Below are 16,506 nucleotides of genomic sequence, written 5' to 3' on the forward strand. Positions count from 1 at the left end.
CGTCATAAACGAGCAGCTGCCCTATGCATTGAAAATCATTTCTTCATGGTTCCTGATGACTTATCTTTGTTTTCTATCCATGATCGGGTGTAAAATGATTTGTCAGTAAAAAAAACTTTTCAATTTTCTGAGAAAATGACATTTTATTGATTTTTACCATTCGCTATGTTGAAATGTTGCTCGCATATACGTCACAAATCAAATTGATTAAAATTCTATTAACATTTTAGTTCTTAATTTTAATTTTTCTGCAATATTTTTCATTTTTTTCTTGCTATTTTTACAATATAACTTTTTGTCAGGGTGAACTTCTCCTTTAAATTAGATTGTATTGTGGAGGATGAATTAGATATCTTTCTTTTTGATGGTTTTCTGGTGACAGAAAACTCATCTTTGCAAAAAAAATCAATTGATTGTACTGTAAAGTTTACCTTTCCCAACCCAAGCTCGATCAACACCAAAAAAACCCAACTCAAATTGACCGAATTCAAAAGAACGTATTAGCGTTGATGGTGCAACTGTGCTATATATGATAGGTTGGGTGTTGTACAGCACATGGCTCTGACATTCCAAATGCTACTTCGTACAAAGGTCCATTAACTTTGTCCGGTAATGTTTATATCTTTTACCCAATACAATGTGATGCTAATCTCTGATCGTCTGATTTTATGTATGATGGGCGAAAATTACAAAATACTGTCTGCAACAAAATATCTAAACGTGCTAGAGTATTTTATCGTTTGAAATTTATTTCTGAAGAAACCTTCATAACTTTGTATTTTATACCCCATTTATATTATTTTATTATCATGTGGGCATATTCCAGTATGCAGAATACAAATTGACTTCTATTGTTGCAGAAGAAATAATAATTGCTACACATACATCAAGAAAGCAATTCTCACGTTTTATTTGAATAGGGAAACCAAATTCAGGCATGACATACATGTATATATTGCCCATACCATGCCTCTCTTTAACAGCCTCAATGCCTGATTTACACGTACATGTATATGTCATAGTGCAATATTTATGTATTAATATCTCTATAAAAAAAAAGTTTAGCTCGCGCTTCGCGCTCGCATTGCATGTTTGATGTCTGAGATACATATCTTGCTCGTTAGGCCGATAAAGAACTTAACATGTTAAATTATAAAATCAATATACAAAACGTACTTCAGCTCAGACATCGAGCTTACATTATTTTGCTTGATTAACAAATTTATTTTTTTAAGAGCAGCTGTAAAGATAGTATCCGTCTAATATCATGTATATGGTCTAAGTATCAACATTTTCAGCTCGCGCTGCGTGCTTGCATTATTTTTCAAGTAACTATTCTCTAGTCTTCGTGTATTCCATAAATTCTCAAAGTATCCCTTTTCAGGCCTAATTGTCGAAACCTGAGAGCTAATAATAATGATCATTTTCATATGATGACAAAATGTCCATAGAATTTCCCGGTCCAAAGTTTTTAAATAACATCAGCTAGCAATGTTTATGTGCGATCCATATCCACTCTACAATTTTCAATTTCAGTGATTGAAAGAATGCTTAAATTGACTAGTGTGTGGGATGGTCATTAAAATTGTGACTTTCCGTGGGGCAGAAAATGTAACGACGGTACTTGGACATAATAATATGTAAAATATAATGTGTGAATACAAGCAACATGTTGCCATCGCTGAATTCTGCTCCTGAACTAAAAATTAAAATAATAATATGCAAAATCGTACCATTGATTCGACTGGAAATTCCGCCATTCACCCGGTGTGTTACGGACTTCCGCGAATGCTCGCAAGCGTGTACAATGCATGTAACTTCGTTCGCGTTCATTTATTTTCATTCGCTGTATAATATAGAATCTACGATGGCGGATAAGATTTCGTCGTCTTCGTCGGGTTTTGACAGCGAAAATGACGTTTTACCGCCAGCAAATATATGCTACATGCACGTCTTACCCAAGGAGAGAGGGCAGGTAATTTTTTTTTTCAAGTAAAGAACGGAAACAAACTTCTCTGGCTGATCAGACTGTGCTGCACGAATAGTTATTTTTATTCCGAAGACCCAGGTAGACTACACCAGCGATCGAATGCAGCAAAGGCTTTAACTCACTGATGAATATTTTTGTTGGCGTCACTTTAATAAATTCCGATGAAGACAAAAGATCGTGCTCAACTACGGATGTTATTGAAGCTGTTATTTGTGTTTTTGAAGGAAAAAACACCAAGCTCACAGACTCATCAAACATCACTAGATCTCTTTAAAATGACGGGAAAGGGTAAAGTTAAAAACAAAATAATCCGCCTTATCCGTCACCGGTTAGGTATTTATAACCTGAAAGAAAATCTCCCCACCATAAGTAGAAAAACAATAACAGCATCACAGAGATGAACGAGTACCTGGGGATGGGGAATAATCCAGATACGTTGGAAACAGTAACAACTAAACAGGAAGGATGTTAAACCACCGTTTTCTCCTGAAGTCAACGTCATGATCTCATAAAATGAAAGAGGTATTATGGGATACTATGGACTTTGCAAATTTGCACAAGACCGTGTTTTGGGGGGATTTGCAACTTCATGGTTCTTTCATTAAAGGTCCCACATCCTAACGAAAAGAGTCGCATTACTTCAAAGTAGGTTTGTTGCTTCTATTTGCAATACTTTGACTCGCGCACTTGCGGATCCTTCGAAGAGGAAAGGAGCCTTATTTTAAAAAGTTCGGTCAATCACCTACGAATACACTCAAGTTTACTGTGCGTATATTGGCTGAAGTGATAAATGAGATTTATTTCTAAACATAAAATGTGATACTGGCTAATTTGTGACTCAGACATTCAGATAAACATGGGGGTTTCCATTATTCATGATTTGCTGTATTATCTTTTTTAATTTATTCCATTAGGCACTCACGCATTCGTGATCATAGACGATTTGATTAATACACGTGCATAAAGTGAATAGGTACTAATAAGAAACTGTTCGCCATTTTCTCTGTCGCCTTATTTTGGAATTACTATTCAATTATTTATCTTCTTATTTTTTACTCTGATGAATGCTCTTTAAGCATGCTTTTGACAAATTGAATCCTTTTGCATTTCACGTTTTTAATACAAAGTTATTGTAATCCTAGCTTTTAATTTAATATGGTACATCTCAAAATGTTAACCGTGTAATATGGTGTAAAAAAGTTTCATATTACTGGGGAAAATATCATGATTACCCTACCTACAAAAGTAAATTACATATCCCTTTAACAGCTATCAAAATTTACTTTGTAATTCTTATATAATTAATTAGGTTATATGAATGGAATAGTCTGTATTGAAACAAGAATTATTACTGCAATACGATATTAAATCTAGGTACATGTACATGTGTAAGAAATTTATTTGAAATCAATTTCTCAGACCGCTAAAATTCATCTCCTTTCTTTCCGTCTTTCTGTTACTACTCCATTACCTATAGTTTGTATTGGTATTTCTTTATGGTATTATTGGTATTGTGTAGGTGTATATGAGCGTGCATGTGGGTATGTGCGTGTATGAACGTGTGATATATAACTTATATATGTTATCTCTTTGATATAAAGACCTGCTTATATTCAAAACACAATCATTTCAGGTCCTAACCACGGCGTTATTATGTTTATATTTTTCATTACGGTTAATTTTTTAAAATGAACAAATAAGAATTGAAATGTGCTTTCGCCCTACTAAGAATTCCAAACATACAATTAAATATTGTGATGATTAGTATAGTAATGCATTGGCGCATGTTTATTCAATAAACGGGTAATGGAAAATAATTTTAGATGGCATGGATGCGCTGTTAAGTAAAAGATAAGGCGCTAAAATGGATAAAGCACAACATGTATTATTCAAAATATGAATCATAAACACTATTTCAGAGTATGAAGTGTGAACAAATACAAATATGCAAGAAGATGTGTATTGAAAATTAGTAAGATATTTCTCCTTAACTTGAACAATATTAGAACAATTGGAATCGAAAAAACATTCCGTTGCCTTCCATTCAGAGGAGCTTAGACGAATTAAATAGTATTAAGTAGATTTAATTGCACAAAAAAAATCAATATTCAATTAGATACTGCTTCATAAGAAATAATTATCTCACTTAAACTGTAACAGATACGTATTGTATCGGTAATCTGAATTCAGTGTACTCCTTGTTGAATCGTTTAATTGCATTTCCACATATAGTATTACAACCTTCATCTCCATTCGGCCCATTTCCTTCACTCCTATGCCGATACAAATTTAATTTAAGCGGGGTGTTGTTTCTTACCCTTCCTCGCGGTCGCAAGTCCTACCAGAGATTTACACGTCTTGGGCGTCATAAACGGTGGCATAACTAATAAGAGTGCTTCCAAGATGAATTGGCGCCTGTTAATGAGATCGACATGTCAAGGTCCCCTTCTCATCAATTAATATCGAAAAGGCACTTTAGAAAAGCTTTAGCACAATTGTTCATGATTACAGACATAGCTCAGGCGTGCCGGAAAAGGCAGATGGGGCAGGCGATGGCATTTGGCATCGAGCGATAATGAAAGGATGCGGGGGAAAGTGGTGGTGGAGGTACAATTTCTACGGATACACTAATCTCTTGATAGACACATTTTGCCACGGTTAGTAACGCTTTGCAAACATCAACCACTCATATCACCCCCTCGCTTCCACTCAATTGAACAAATATGTATAAGGACATGCTATAGGTAAAAGTTTCCAAGCCTCTGTAAATGACCCTATAATGGGTCCGCTTAGATAATTTGTATCATTGACCACTGGATTGGGCAACAGGTAAAGGGTGTTGGATATAAATGGCTGCAAAAATAGGTAGTTTACGTATCAACCTAATTTTGTTTCAAACTCCATTTCTTAACTTGTTTATCTAAAATGAAAGCTCCGTTATTATAACAAAAAAACATTTTCATTTGATGCACATGTATGATGAAAAACTTATGTAGACAAATATATTTATCAATGGTAGTAGAAGATTTGAAGAAGGAATCGTAAGAAATGTCAAGTTTGTATGCCAGCCATGGAGTCAATAAGATAATAAGAAATTAATTATTGTTTCTTATACATGTATCAATAGCGGCCCAAGAAAAACATGTATTTAAGCAGAACGGAAACTCATTCCTTCTCATTGCCCCCCCCCCCCCACCGCTCCATGCCTGTGCCCCTGTCAAATGCGTATTTTTTTTTTACATCAGCAGTGTCAGTTTTACAAGCAATTGCAGAATAGTCTGAAAGTCACATTTAAAATATCAGATGGTCTGTCACATCCATATCTATTGTCATGACAAATAATTTGAAACTAATAAAACAGTATAGGAGCACCCCATGACTTTTCAGACAGTAAAAAACAAAAGGGGGAAAAGCCAAAAATAGAAGAAGAGGGAATAAAAAGAGAGGTCAGTTGAGCAAAAAAAAATTAACGTTACCTGAAAGTCGTCTGCTCCCACTTCCACCCCCACCCCCTTCCCTTCCTCCGTAATGTGCATCACATATTCCGGAGCCACGCATACCCTGTGTAATGACATTATGGTCAAGTCGAATGATTCTATTCCTTGGCCACTCTGTTTTTTTTTAACCCACCCGATGATTTTAAAGCAAACGGAATTTGGATTTTGATGAAACACAAACCAAGCTGTCTACCGGCTTCATGAAGTATAGAGAATCACGGAGATAATAGAAACAAACTTCCGCTCAAAGGAAATTATAAAAGAGTGAATTTAATGACGAAGTGATGTATCTTCAATTAAATACCTTTTTCTTTTAGTATGACGTTTATTCTCATACAATTTACTAAAACGCTTTCGTTATTAATTCATGATTAATTATCGTTTTTATAAATGGCCTACCGTATGTATATAAACATGCCTCGAACCTAAAGTCTTTATGAGATTTACGATTGTCATTGCTCTTCAAAACTGATTTACAGAATCCCGTTCCTAAAATAAACACCATGTCCTAAAACATTAGTTTCCTTATTTTTCACTTTAAGAAATATATGGAGAGGAGTATTTTCAAAAGAAATCTCCTACACTCCTTCACGTTTGGTTCTTGTAAACATTAACACGTCTGCCACCATCGTTCCAACTCGTTTACACTATCAATGGCATCTTAATCGCGAATGCTTAAATTTGGTAACGGAAACATGGCAGTTGGCATGTCCTAGAAAATTGCTCGCCCAAACTACTTCAAATAGATCCATACCTTTAACATAATAAATAAAAAAAATCTAATCGTGGCAGAATTATTCGAAAGAGTTCTGAATGACCAGGCAAAATATGATAGTGCATACCTAAAGAAATAATGATGATAATAATGAACACAATTGATATAAAGATACATATAGTGTGTTATATTTTTGTAGAGAATCAGTAATATAAGGTTTATTTGATTTCAAATCTTAAGGACGTTCCATAGTTTAAAAATGAAATCCATGTATTTTTCACCAAATTTTGCACAGAGTTACTTAAGCACCTCAATATTCAAAATATGCAGAAATTAACATTGGTTCATGTGCTTGATTTTTTTGCTATTGATCTTTGAAGTTCAACAAATTCGAAGTTCTCGAGAATTGCACATTCAAAAGAATTTGGCATTTTAGAGCCAACAATATCACAACGTTGCGGTCAAACCTCTATTACTAAGTCAATATTCATGTAAGCTTCATCAAGTTTTACAGTATAGTTCAGAATGGTATATTGAAGATGGATAACTTCATCATGATGCTAATCGTGTGTCGTTTACGGCTAGCAACACCTTCATTTCTTTAAAATCGTATGAAGCTGGCCGTGGCCGAGTGGTCTAATGCGCCTGGCTATACAGAGAAGTCCGGGGTTCGATCTCCGGCCGCGGCACCTATGTCCGTGAGCAAGACATTTAATGTACAATGACGCTCTGGGGGGGTATTCTGAAAAGTCTCGTAAGTTTCCACTTAAATATCCTTTTAAGTTACCCATTTAATGGAGCGCTAATGTACCTCCAAATTCGTATTCTGAAAACTCTATTAGCGCTCAATTAAGTCCCTTTAGGCCACTCCCCTACTGAGCCGAATTAACCAATCAAATGCGCTCTTACAACGTAAATTTTTCTCCTAGCGCGCAGTGTCTCTTCACTTTGCTGCCTTGCAGCGCAGCGCCCGGCTGCTGCAGGTGCACTGCACCACGATCTTGATACAAAGAATTTTTTGCTGAAAAATAATGCTTAAGCATATTTGCATCGGAGATTAGAGGTTCGTTATGTTGTTGAAATTAACTGTTGTCTTTTCCCTTTCTCTCTTTATTTATTGTACCTTTGTGCTTTTCTCTTTTTTTTTTCTCAACTATCCATTGAATCCATTTGTAGCTTCCTTTCTTTTTCTTTTTTTTTTACAATATTTTATTTGCCTCTGTCTCGGGGCCATGATAGGGGGGGGGGTCTTCTTTAACTTAATTCCTACTTATTCTAAAAACTACATACTTTTCATTTATATGAGAAATCTTCTCCAACAAAATTTGAATAAACATATTTTAAAAATCAAACAAGCATAATTTTAAAAAAGCCGAAATTTTATTGAAATTTGATGTACAAACGTTATGACATAGGTTTTTATAGGTGGAGAAAACGATGGCATCACTTCACTATTTTTTTCTTTTGTATTTTATTCTATATTCGTTTAAATACTAAAGGGGTCTATGCTTATTTTTTCATTGTCAGAAACAAGGTTTAATTCACTCCTGCACATTGCTGCATCTGCCGTGATTTGGCAATTTCATTATTGTCAAAAAAGTGTGCAAAAACAAAATAGTTTATGATGCTAATAATAAAAGAAAATATAGAAAAATAATAGTCATGTTTTCCCTATAAGTACACAAATATTTCTGTCTCCTTTTTCCCCCTTTTCTAATTTATTTATTACCAAATATAGTCCCTAGGCCCTATTCCTTATTTTACTTGTTTCTATACACCACCTTTTCCCCCTTTATTCTATTCCTTTTAGCTCTCTCCTTTATTCTCTTCCTTCCTCCTAGTATTAAACCGATTTGATGATATTTATACGAAATGAAAGCAACATTTAGCAAGATATGGTGAGACTTAATGGACCTCTTATCACCATTATCTTTCCCCACTGGAAAGTCCGCTAATTGAGCGCTATGAGACTTTTCAGAATACCAAAAGTCTCGTAAATACTCAATTAAGTCTCGCGCAGTCATAACGCGTACTATTGCAAGTGCGCGCAACGCAACCCTGCCAAATAAGGAAAGGGGCACTTAAGTGACTTTTCAGAATACCAAAATGCTAATTGAGCGCTAATTGACCGCTAATTGAGCTTTCAGAATACCGCCCCTGTTATCCTGCTTTCCAAGAAAAGGAAATGCTTTATGCATTATTTGTAACTTGGTGTGCACTTGTTTAAAAAAAGAAAAAATATATATATATATAATCTCAAAAAGTTGAAATTTCTATAACAGTAATTTTCAAGCTTGAAAAAGTTGTACGCAAACGATGTAAGTATAAAAAAAAATAGGATTTCATGTGCTTGCTTTTAAACTATCAACACTTGTGTGTTATTTTAAACACCGAAAACGCGCCAAATGATTTGCATTTATGTGAGGAAAGGTTACAAACCACGATCTATTCGAACTCGATGTTATATTCGTCATACTTGCCGCACTTCACATGAAAGTATTAAGGAATTGTAATGGTATTCATATAGAAATATTGGTCAATGGATTATTTTCAGCTAATTAGCTTTATGAAATAACACATCGGATCGGCAGTTACAATGCTCATAGCGTGAAAATTTGCAGCTGATTAATCACTTGTTCATCCATTATGACGTCTATGCGCATAGCGTAAAATATGATGCGCACAAACATAACTGTGAAATGTCTTTAAGACAATTTTTAACTGCAAAAATGCACCCTCTGGAATCAATTGCTGCTAAAATTTTGATAAACTATTATCAGATTTCGAATTAATCGTGGAAACTTAAAACGGAGTTTCAGTTAAACCTGTTATCAGAATACGGGCCCATATTTCGGTTTCATGCTTTAGTCACACGGTATATGTTCAATTGGTCCAATGATAATCCGTCCAATTACCAACTAGGCTACTATTTCGGTCCACCATGAATTCGTCCACTATCCACATGGTCTAACTGCCATTTCGTCCACTCATCATTTTGTTAAATAACCAGTTGGTCCTGTAGCCATACGATTTGGTCTAACTGTGTTTATTGGGCGAAATGAATGAAAATTAAATTGGTATTAGAAAAACTGGTTGGGGGAAAAAATGGCCATAGTCGAACTGGCGATTAGACGAAATGATAATTGAACCAAATGGTTATTGGACGTCACGCTGGTGCAAACACGACTCACAGAACAATGGCTGGAATTCAATGCAGAGAGGAGTGGCAGTGCAAAATGCCCCTTTTCTCGACATGTGAATTTAACATTTTTAGACGTGGTGTCAAACTATTCCATTAAGTTGTTTCTAATGAATATAGTTTGCATTCGATTTGCACTTACCAGGAAGAAAACATGAACATGTAGGCTACGTTACACTTAGGGGTACTCTCCCGTGTCCCGTCTCAGATACATGATACATGATGAAAAAACGCGAACACCTCGATCAAGCGAAAGCTCAAGCTGCTCCGACGGAGCTTGAAAAAAACACAAGCACATGTTTAAACGCACCAGAAAAATGTTCGCTTTATGCATACGCATAAAGCGTATTGCTTTTTACCAATAGCTTAATTGTGTTGCAAATGCTACCAGGCAGTTAACAATTTCTTGAGCTTACTAGCAAAAGCATTTATTCATTCATTTTTATGCCAAAGTCAAGCAAGAGTCCAAAACAGAGCAGCTAGATTTGCCTCTAACACGTACGGACGTGAAACTAACATCAGTGCCATTCTTAAGGACTTAGATTGGGTCCCACTCCGTGAAAGAAGGAAGTGCCATCGCCTAACTTGTCTCTACAATAGCCTGAATGGCCAAATAGACATAGATTATTAAAACTTCATCAAGTCCAAGCCATCAAGAGGCAGAAGAGGACACACTCGAAATTCAAACAGCAGTACACAAACTCAGCAGACTTTTTTGCCAATTCATTCTTCATCCGAACTATCAACCAGTGGAATGGCCTTCTACCAAAAACTGTAGACCAGCCATCAACGGCAACTTTAAAAAAATGCCCTTACTAAAGATCCAATCATTTACAAAAGCTAGACCACTCTCCGGCATACCTCCAGTTAAAACTCTTCTTGGGGTATATCGGAGGAACAACATACCAAGTACCGAGTAAATAAGCCTAGCAAAGGCAATGGTTACTTTTTATCACCTGATCCATTGGCACCAAATCGACTGATCATGCTGATGGTGTATGTCATTGGTAATAACATGTACTTGTTTTTTGTTGGTCTAGGGTAAGTGGGGTTGGTTTCTGCGGTGTGGTAAACCAGGATAGGACCTCTTCAATCCCGTATGATACAGAATCAAGATTTGAAACACTGTTAATCTCATTAATTCATTGCTCTTAATTGTAATGTGTGTGTACATGGTGGAATGTCTCTGTAAACACAGGTTCGCGTGTCGTATGAACCCGTGTTTCAGATGGGTTGGGTGGATGTATGGGGAGAGTGTTTTGGTGCGGAAGTGTGTGAGAGTGTAGGTGGGCGAGTGTGTGTGTGATTAGGTGTCAGGGTGTGCGCGAATGTATATGATGGACATGGACGTGTTTCTATTTCAAAATTCTTGTGTATGTATTTGTACGTTAATATCGGTGGTGAAACGTCTGAATGCGTGTACGCACTGTTTTTAAAATCTGATTTAAATACACAGTACCCCTTTCCGTGAAATTCACCAACATTGGCATGATATTCTTTAGAGTGCTTATTTATTTGTATCTTATATAATTTATCTTAGTAATACATATAGGTCATTCGGAAGTAATGGTAAATCTTTCACCAGCATGATTTAAAAGTTTTTTTCTCAATTACTACGGCGAGGTGTCTCTTAAGATTGCACGTTTAGCACATAAGTTTTTTTACGCTCCTGCCAACAGCTCATTTATTAGTACTGAGATCGTTTCGCTTGATGACTTTTAAACATGGTGAAGATTATGTCGGAAAATTTGCAACTTAAAGGGAATTATGGAGTAACACATGTTACTAAGGTTTAGAATGCAGATGTGGGTCTTCTTCCTCTGATTTCAAAAAAAGAAAGACGATTAGGTCAAAAGATATTTAGAAATCGCTTTAGGCAAGTTACATTCTAGGTTATTTGAATCATGTCATCTGTGCAAAAAGTACACACCTTATTTTGGCCTTTTATACTCTAATTTTGTATATAAAAAAGGCTATAGAGAGCGTTAAAAAGACACGCAAGACGAACTCCCGAAGATATGAGAACTACAAAAGTGCAATAAATGCGAAACTGAACATGCGCAGATCTGGAATAATAATGAATTAACGAACAATGTGTCTGCGTATGCGTATGGGTGTGCGCATGAGTAGGAGGGGGGGGGTAATGAGTGGGAATGGTAATTTCGAAAACCAGAACAAAACCTAGAAATTAATACGAATTTAGCAAAATATTCTGCAATGACAGAAAAATGGTATAAAAACGCTAGCCTGCTTTGTTCATACAAATACGACGGGAGGGGGGGGGGGTTCTGATATTATGAATGCATCAAAATTGAGGATACAGGAAAGCGAACTGTCGCAATTGACTTTCCACCTTTCACAGTTTTCGCCTCAGCGCCATTGGAGGTGAAAGATGTGTGCATTTAATGAATATAGTATCGAGCCTGTCAAAGGTTACATCTTGGGTTTGCGAGCTATTATTAATAAGATATATTGATTAAGACTCAGGGAGGTACTCTGATGTGTGATTTTGTTAATGTGATATAGACTGAGGTGTAAGGAGCTTTATTTGAAACTATTAATAGGAGACCCACGCACATGGCCTTGGGGTTGGAAGTAGCAAGCACACGTGTGGAAATAAAACGGGGTGTAAATTTGTCTCCCTTGATCGTCATCGTCATGAAATTTAAAAAGATTAAAAAACATTACATTTTTACATGTATGTCCGAAAGCTACCCACAATAATCAGGATATGATTTATCCCCCGAAAATAAAGTCACGAGATTATATTTTGAGCAGAGCTAAGTTATATTAGCTGTTCTGTGTTGATTATGCCCATACATTCTTTACTCTGTGAGATAATGAATACAACCATGAGGCAGCTAAAATGCTAAAAATCGTTCAGTTTTAAAACAAGTTAAATGTGTCTAGTATGTTAAATATTAACAATATTGAAAGAAATGAAAGAGAAATATACATACATGTATCTATTTTAGTATGCAAGAAGGTATATCTATGATGTATTTTGTGTATAAAATGCGATCAGGTGGCAATATGAATTCCCATTTTGAAGGTTGTCTTTTCAATATTTCATCGAAGTTGAGTTTCAACACAAGGAGGTTCACCGTGAATAATCCAGATACTTGCGTTTCGCTTTATACTAGAATTGGACGGAAATTTTGAAAATTTTCAATTCTATCATAAAATTCGGCGTTGCAGAATTAAGTGATAGAGTATATCTGAACAGCCGCAGATGAAAATGTGTATAACTTTGCAAAACTATTCCGCTAATCTATATATTGTAAAAAAAAAACTATTTGGCCACTCACCGAGCTACCCCAAGCTCAGTGTCAACCATATCATTAAATCAAAGATTAGATGTTTCATCTGTTGTTAATGGAACCAGGCCGGGTGATTACTTAAAAACACCAATACCCTAACCACTAGACCAGCTGATTACAGTAGATGACCAGTAGTAAGGCATGACTAAATCTCATAAAAGTAGAAAATTAGACATTTCGGTCGATTAGCTCTAGCATTAACACCTCATAATTTCGCCGCCTCCTTGGTCGAACAGTCAAGCTAATGCCGTTAGAAGTCAACCAACCGGGTTCGGCTCCCGAAGGAGCCATATTTTAAACTTGTGATATGGAATGGACGATAGCTCTTCCGGACATTTGATAGGTATACTAATAATGTATTTACGTCCTCATTATGTTTTTTTTTCAATTCATATATCTTGGGGAATGCAAAAGTTGCTCCCATTTGTTCAATATATTTCAATATAATGTATCTCAAGGGGGTCATTAAAAAACTTGCAAATACATCATCAACTTAAGGTAATAAGAAAGTTGCTGTCAAAGTTCATACTTTTATTCATATTCCAAGATGAAGGCACATTTTTTCATGAAAAAAACCTACATATTGATTTTTATCGGTTGCAATGGTTTGAAAACTGAGATTGATTTTCCAGAGTGAGCCTCTTCAAGACCACGAATTCAATTATGACAGTAATGAGATGGGTTTATGAAGGTATGGACCCTCCTAGCAGGAACCAAACGTCCATGGGATCTTTTCGAGGGGAAGATCAAATTATTTCAATTGCTTCATGCAAAGCCAAGTGCCAAGTGAGTTAGATCAGTCAAGGGGGAGATTTGACCTTTTTGATGTCCTGTTCGTTCAAATGTCAAAATGCGGTAACAAGTTCAGACTTCAGTGGGTAACTTTGTTAACCATGATATTCGACCGTTCCTAGACAAACAGCTGTAAAAATATTTAGGTTGCTTTGAAAAATGACGGAAGCAAACATGTATATATACTTTTAGTGCAGGGGCCGCGGAACCGGGGGGGCTGGGGGGGGGGGGCTTCAGCCCCCCACTTTTTTCCAAAACCGTGTACAAAAACGTAAAAATTACCATATAATTGTGATTTTTAGCATGGTCAGCCCCCCCACTTTTGGCTCAGCCCCCCCCCCCCCACTTTGAAAACCGTTCCGCGGCCCCTGTAGTGATTTTACTGGCAATTCTTTAGAATGTGGTTCTCATCTTTAAATGTATAAGTATGGAGTATGACAATGAGTAGCTTCTTTATTTTCTTCAAAACCCATCTTACACCTATGATAATAATTGTAACTGTAATTATGATTATAAAAAAGTAATAATAACGATAATAATGATAGAGGTGTTGTGGCTCAGTTGATAAGGCTTCGGACTTTGAACCACAAGGTCCGGGGTTAAAATCCCACCATATTTGCCACTCTCGACCCAGGTGTTGTAAATAGATACCCGGTAGGAAGGGAGTCCTTAAATGCTCGATGCACTCGATCACAGTAGCCATGCTAAAGCCGGGGGTAATAGTATGGATTCTAGGACATCTACCCCCTGGACATCCACCCCGGACATCCACCCCCGGACATCTACCCCCGGACATCCACCCCCTTAGGACAAGTACCCCCTAGGACAAGTACCCTAGGACATCTACCCCCGGACATCTACCCCCGGACACCTACCCCCCGGACATCTACCCCCCGGACATCTACCCCCCGGACACCTACCCCCCCCCGGACATCCACCTCCGGACATCTACCCCCCGACATCTACCCCCTGGACATCCACCCCCCGGACATCCACCCCCTTAGGACAAGTACCCCCTAGGACAAGTACCCTCTAGGACATCTACCCCCCGGACATCTACCCCCCGACATCTACCCCCTGGACATCCACCCCCCGGACATCCACCCCCTTAGGACAAGTACCCCCTAGGACAAGTACCCTCTAGGACATCTACCCCCCGGACATCTACCCCCCGACATCTACCCCCTGGACATCCACCCCCCGACATCCACCCCCTTAGGACAAGTACCCCCTAGGACAAGTACCCTCTAGGACATCTACCCCCGGACATCTACCCCCTCATCTTTAAATTGATTTTGAATTGATAAGATATATATTTTTGCTCGTCTGTGAGCGAGCATAACGCAATTTGACAAAAAAATGACAGGGGGTAGATGTCCGGGGGGTGGATGTCTGGGGGGTAGATGTCCGGGGGTAGATGTCCTAGAGGGTACTTGTCCTAGGGGGTACTTGTCCTAAGGGGGTGGATGTCCGGGGGTGGTAGTCCGGGGGTGGATGTCCGGGGGGTAGATGTCCAGGGGGTAGATGTCCGGATACGAATAGTAGGGGAAGGCGGGGTAAGTTGAGCATAGGGGCAAGTTGAGCCACCAGCCCCAGGCCAATAATGAATGAGTCAGACATTGTGGTGGTGTCATGTATTGATGACCCATAGCATAACCCCTAAACCCACCACATTGTTTTCAACTTTGAAACAAAAAGTAGTTTTTTAAAGGGAAAAATATGAATTTCAGCCAAAAAAGTAAAAAAGAGTGTGAAATAGTTAAGTGCTTTATAAACACACACGTCTTTAAATATAATAAATACATGATAGCAACATTATTAGTCCAGGTATGGATCTTCATTCTTGTCATAGTCTTTTATATGATGGATTCATAATAAATGTGTGGATACAAAATTATCGCACTAAGTTCGGACTGGGGTAAGTTGAGCAAAACAGCATGGGGCAAGTTGAGCCATGGTAATTCCTATGGTAATGTATCTTAAAAAACAAACAAACCATAAAAATCGATTGAAATGCTGGCTGAAAGGAGCAAATTTACATGACTGCTCTTTTCCTTTTAAAGGATGTTAGTATTTATAGAGAATTAGCAAGTGAAACTACTTTAAACAAAAAAATGACATGTTAGTTCTCCCCTCAAACATTTTATACATAGTTTTTGTGGCTCAACTTACCCCAGAAGGTGGCTCAAACTTACCCCATATATGGGGCAAGTTGAGCCATTTGACATCGTTTTTTTCAAAGGTCACGATGACTTTCAGTGTGGGAATAGAAAGTTATATATAGGTGGAAAATATTTCAGAAGAATCAAATTTCAAGGCAAGGTACTTATTTCGACAAGATTATTAATCATATCAATTCTAACATGCAAAAAGCAAAAACTGTCACAACTTACCCCGCCTTCCCCTATGCAATGCTTAAAACATTTGTATTGAGCGTTATATAAATGTTGCATGATATTATTATCATATTATTATTAATAATTATGATAATAATGATGATGATAAACAACGGTGTGTTGGCGCAATTGGTAGAGCGTCCGTTTCACAACCGAAGGGTGTGGGTTCAAAACCCGGCAGTGTCAGACCAAAAGACGTGTAGAAGACTGGAGTTGCTGCTACCCTGTTTGGCGCTCAACGATTAAAAAGATAGAGCCTCGTCGATCTGGTGCTGCACAGCGGATGCCGGGCCCAAAATCAAATTAGGCAAAGCAAATTTTAGGAGTATTTCATTTCAAGACTATTTCGAAGAATAAAATATGGATATTCATTTGTTTTCTCATTTTGATCAAATAATAATAATAAAAAAGGAGTAGGCCTACTAGGAGCTGACTATCTAGTTGCATATTCAATGGCGCACTATTAACTAGGCTTTAGCTCGGAGCCAGACAATAATCTTGATGAAACTCCTTCCTGCTGGGTGTTTCTTGAAGCTGGTCGTAAGTTACGACCGACTTCAGTTTACGAACGACTGGAAAACATTTCTTAAAAACTAA

This window comes from Lytechinus variegatus, chromosome 5, assembly GCF_018143015.1.
Source record: "Lytechinus variegatus isolate NC3 chromosome 5, Lvar_3.0, whole genome shotgun sequence".
NCBI classification, from domain to species: Eukaryota; Metazoa; Echinodermata; class Echinoidea; order Temnopleuroida; family Toxopneustidae; genus Lytechinus; species Lytechinus variegatus.